Source organism: Cupressus sempervirens, chromosome 10 (genome assembly GCF_028749045.1).
Source record: "Cupressus sempervirens isolate cs-2001-9-10 chromosome 10, ASM2874904v1, whole genome shotgun sequence".
Classification (NCBI taxonomy): Eukaryota; Viridiplantae; Streptophyta; class Pinopsida; order Cupressales; family Cupressaceae; genus Cupressus; species Cupressus sempervirens.
The window spans coordinates 744,164,939-744,170,938 of NC_143127.1; positions in this window are offsets into that span (position 1 = coordinate 744,164,939).

Here is a 6,000-nt window from a genome sequence, read left to right on the forward strand (position 1 = left end):
GTTCTTAGAATATAAGTCAATGTTGAAATCGTAAGTGTATAAATAAAGTATTATTTAGCTAGTATGTAAATAAGGTCGATAAGCATGCTAGTGTAGATAGCTTCTCATTTTGTGCTCCCTATGTGCAAGTAATGATAGGGTAAGGTTATCAAATCTTATATTATTTGTATGACCTAATGAAGCATCATGAATATCTAAGTGGGGTTTTTTCAGTTAGTAAAGTGCTTACATTATGGTTAGAAGCTTGTATAGGTTAGAGTAGTATAGATAACTTGATAGTTGATATAGGATTATGTTAGAAGATGAATTTTATGTCATAATTGATTTTTAAATAAGAGATTAATATTTTATCTAGTTACAATAGGTTATGTTAGAATTTGGATAGTGTATCCCTTAAGCACATATTGGTTCTCTAGGGAATTTTCCTAGTATTTTGTAATAAGAGTATGATAACAAAAAGAATCTAATGTGATTCTTGTTATGAATCTAGATCTAATGATGTGTAACTCAATATAGTTAGGTAAGGTTGACTAACCCATTATGTAGGGTTGAAACTGGAATATATCAATATTGCAAAAGGATTCCATTGACATGATGTTGAAATTTGATTGAAAAGATCATTATTGAAGAAGGGAGATTGTTGATAAAGAATGTTTTCAATCATTGTTTTTTCACTGATGTCAAACCTACTATTTGTTGGAATGATAATTGCTTATAAGATACAAGTACTATCACTTAGTTGATTAATGAAGAGGATTTAATCAATAAGATGTAACAAAAGCACCTAGGGGAAGGTTGAGTTATGGTTTTGTAATGAAATAGAAGGATTAGTTAAGATAATGGTAAAATGATGTATTGATAATACAATTGAAGATATAGAGGTTGGCTAAACTTAAAAAATCTAGAAGAATAAGTTATAACAAAACTATCTACAAAGCTTGACTAAATTCATCAATGGGTGCCAAGCAAGTTAGTTCATGTCGAGCAGATTATCAATAGAGTGCCGAGAAAATGCAAAATCTAGTGTGTGCCAAGTGAAACTAAAGGAGCTGAGCAAGTTCAGGTGCTGAGCTATACAAAATGCAATAGGTGCCGAGTGTCGGTAAAACTTAGTTGATGCTGAGTGAATCCATAGTAGGTGTTGAGTAACATAGTAGGTACCGAGTAACACAGTATGCGCTGAGCATCAAAAAGTCAATAGTGTTGAGCTGCTGCATTATTTGAAAAGTCAAAGATTCACTAGATCTAAGCTAACAATTTTTTTACATTGAATTTTGTGAACCAGATAAAAGATAAGGATGATGAGCTAGTGGCACATAATTTTAGGTTAACCATTTCGTAGGAAAATACAAGTGGATTCTACATGATGTTTCTAGAAGAAATTAAATAAGGGTAAGATAAATTGTATCTTACCTAATCCATTCAAACTCATAATAAGAGTGGGAAGATTAGAGTGGGAAAAGTATTCCAAACTTCTATTTAAGGAGTTACAGGTCAAGAAATAAGAGTGGTTGATGAGAGTGTGTGGTGTCAAGGAGAAGGCATCGAGAGGAACATAGTACAGAGACTGTACTTCGATAGGTAACCATAGAGGTGATTATATTGGCACAATAAGCATGGAGACTCAAGGAAATGAATCTTGAAAGGAGGACAAGCTATTAAAGTTGTAGAGATTGAAAGCTAGATAAAATTGTGAACTGAATTGAGATCTAAAATTTGCAAGTTATGTTGTGAGTTGTATCAAATCGAAAGCCCTTATTGTTACTCTCTAGCAATTGTATCATTTAGGGAAAATCCTATGGACTTAGGTTGGTTTAACAACCATGTTGTAAATCCTTTAACAAGGTGAAATTCTTAGTGAATGTTCTAAAGTCCTTTAACTAGACCTGATTCTAATAGGGTGGTTGAAATTCTTTAACAAGGTCACATTTAATAGTGTCTTTTGTAGCCTTTAATAGGGCAGGCTTTTCACAAGGCATCACTTTAGAAGAGTGAGAAAGGAGAAGCATCTTACAAGCACTTTTTACTAAATTGGGTTTCCCCGTAAATCAGTGTGTTATGTGTTTTGCATTCATGACTTATTCATGTATGTTGATTTTTAGTAACTTGCTAAGAAGAATGTTTAGCTTGGATAATGGTTAGTTTAAATGGGCTCACTATATTTAGTAAAAAAGTTTTATCATGACATTTGGACCTTGAATAAGTGATTCACCCCCCTCCCAATTATTCTAAAGCATTTCTAAGAATTGGTATTAGAGTCATTTGCTGATTTGGTTTAAAGGTACTAGAAGTAGAAAGGATCAAGATGTTTAAGAGAGAAGTTCCCAAGCTCAATAGAGAACTTCGTTGCATGGAAAAGTTTAATGAAGCTACACCTGGGATCAATATTTGATCATGCACAAAACTCAATCAAAGTAGAACATGTTGATCTAGCTAGTGTCCCTACTACAGAAGATATGCAGAAAAAAAAAGTACAGTCAAGAAATGTTGGAGATTGCCTCTGCTCTCAGCTATGCTAAATTTGATGACATCAAGGGATGTACATTTGCATTTAAGATGTGGAAAGCCCTAAAAAAAATTTATGGAGGAGATTAGAATGTCCAAAGAGTAAAAAGAGAAAGTCTCAAAAGAAAATTTGATGATATGAGGATGGAGGAAGGTGAGAACATTGCCTAATATGCCTCTAGAATAAAGGAAGTAGTGAGTCTAATAAGAATTTTTTCTGGTCATTTAGATGATGAAATTTTTATTAGAAAATTCTTAAGAAACCTGCTCCCCATCTATGCTATTAGAGTATCAGCCATCCAAGAATTGAGATGCATACCAGAAAACAAACTAACTCTTGAAGGTATAGTAGGAAGTCTTACTACATTTGAGTTATCCAACTTTGATAACTACAAACCTAAGAATCTTGAATTTTCTTTCAAGGCCAAACTTTTATTTAAAGACATTAAAGAAGTGAAACCAAAGAAGAAGAAAAGAAAGATAAAATATGCATCCAGAGACAGTAGCTTAGATGAAGAAGATGTGGAACAATTGGAAGCATTGTTGGCCAGAATATTTCATAGAGGAAAAGATAAATTCAAAGGCAAGCTACTTATCATTTGTTTCAATTGTAACGAAGTAGGACATATTGCTACAAGGTGCACATAGAAAAAGAACTACAGAGAGGGCAATAACTACAAGAAAAAAAGAGAAGATGATAGTAGGGATTACAAAGACAAAGGAAAAAACTGCTACATTGTTGAAGAAGAGAATTCTGATGAAAATGATGATGAGGTAGTCTATGTAGCCATGAAGGATGAGTTAGATGAAGATGAGGAAACAACACTGATAACCTATGTAAACAAGAATGATAGGTGGATCATAGATAGTGGATGCTCACATCACATGCCAAGAGGCAAAAGTAAGTTTGTTACCTTAACTCAGTATGATGGAAATAGTTTTAGATTTGTAAATGATGCTTAGTATCTAATCAAAGAAAAAGGTTCCATTAAGCTTATAGAGAAAATTACATGTGATAATGCATATTATGTTGAAGGATTGAACTACAATCTGCTAAGTGTGTCACAAATAAGCAATGTAGGATGCAAAATAGAATTTGAAAACAAAACTGCCAAAATCTATGACTCTAATGGAAATCTGATAGGAAAAGGAGACCAAACTAGGAGTAATCTATTTTACCTAGATATGGAGGATGTAGCCTATCTTATTGTAAGATTTGATGATGTGTGGCTATGGCATAAAAGACTCTGTCATGTCAACTTTGATAATCTGATTAGCATCAGCAAAATGAAGAAAGTTAGAGGTTTACCTAAACTAAACAAGCCTGACAATATAATATGCAAATAGTGTTAGCCAGGAAAGATGACCAAGTCAAGTTTCAAAAGAAAAACCTATACTTCCAAAGAAGTACTGGAGTTAGTCCATATTGATTTATGTGGCCCAATAGAAGTGCAAAGTTACAAAGGAGACAAATATATAATGTTGTTTGTTGATGACTGTCATATTCTTAAAGCAAAAATTTGATGCATTTCAAATGTTTAAGTGGTATTTGGCCAGAGTTGAGAAACAAATAAGGAAGAGTCTAAAGTGCCTAAGATCTGATAGAGGAGGAGAGCTCACATCAAAAGAATTTGAGATATTTTGCAATGGTAAAAGAATCAAGAGACAAACATCAACACCTAGAACTCCACCATAGAATGGAATTGCAAAGAACATTAATGATGGAGAAGAATGCTGCTCTAAGTATTGGAGAGAAGCTATAAGTATATTAGTCTACACCTTGAATCGAGTACAAATCAAGAAAGCTACAAATACAACACCTTTTGAATTATAGTATGGTCACTCACCCAATGTAAAACATTTCAAAGTGTTTGGTTGTAAGTGCTATATTTTAAAAGACTCTAGAAATGACAAGTTTGATGTAAAGAGTGATGAAGGCATATTTCTTGGATACTCCACTAAAAGTAAACAATATAAGTTTTTAAATACTAACACTAACAAAATTGTGGAGAGTGAAAATGTAAATTTTGATGAGCATATAGAAGTTCAAGTTGATGAATCCAACAAGAAACCGAAAGAGCACATATCCTTTGTATACTTCTATGAAGGAATGCCTATTGAAGAAGATGTAGCCAATCAAGTTGGGAATCGACAAAAAGTTTTAGTATTTTCTGAGTCACAACCAGTGAATGCCAAGTTGCATTTAGAAGCCAAGTTGTAGAATGAAGAAAATGCACATTCTGATTTTAAAATTAGTACACATGAAAGATATGTTGAGCTACTAGAAAGAGATGTGCATAGTGACTCTGAAGCTAAAAGACCAAACATCAAAACAAGGATAGAACCATGGCTATCCAAGTATGTGAGAAGACATCACCCTGCTAAACAAATCATTGGTGACAAAGAAGTCAGACCAATGATAAAGAATAGACTAAGAAATGAATCATGTCTGTTGAGCAAGATTGAACTCAAAATAGTGAAAGATGCACTACAAGATGATAATTGGTATAAAGCTATGGAAGAGGAGATTGAGTAGATAGAGAAAAATAAAACCTAGACTTTAGTTCCAAGACTAGTAGATAAGAATGTGATTGGTACCAAGTGGGTATTTAGGAACAAGCTAGATTAGAATGGTGAGGTCACAAGAAATAAGGCAAGACTAGTCTACAAAGGTTATACACAAGAAGATGGACTGGACTATGGGGAAACATTTGCCCCTATTGCAAGGATGGAAGGAGTAAGGACTCTGCTTGTATATGCTTCTTACAAAGGTTTTAAAGTCTATCAAATGGATGTAAAGTCTACTTTTCTAAATGGTATACTAGAAGAGGAATTCTACATTGAACAATTAGAGGGATTTGTTGATGACAACAACAAGGATATGGTTTGCAAACTGCATAAATTACTTTATGGTTTAAAACAAGCGCCTAGAGCTTGGTATGAGAGACTTCACAAATTTCTTTTGAGGATAGGATTTGAGAGAATAGATGACAACAACAACCTATATATCAAGGCAAAAAAAGCTAAAGATATTCTCATATCTGAAATCTTTGTTGATGATATAATATTTGGAAGAAAATATGCACTATGCAAAGAGTTTGTTGATCAGATGAAACATGAGTTTGAGATGTCAATATTTGGGAAAATCAAATTCTTTGTTGGATTGCAAGTACATCAATTGAAACATGGCATATTTGTGACTCAATCAAAACATATCAAGGAGATACTCAAAACATTTGGCTTAGAGGATTCAAAACTAGTTAGTACACCAATGGTAATAGTACACAAGTTATATAAGAATGATGAGTCAGCTAAAGTAAATCAAACAATGTATAGATCAATGATTTGAAAATTATAGTATATTGTACACAGTAGACCTAACATTACATTATTTGTTGGAATAGTGGAAAGATTTTCTGTAAATTCATGTGAAAATTATCATATGGCAGTAAAAAGAATAATGAGGTACCTAAAAGGAACATATGACTTCGGCTT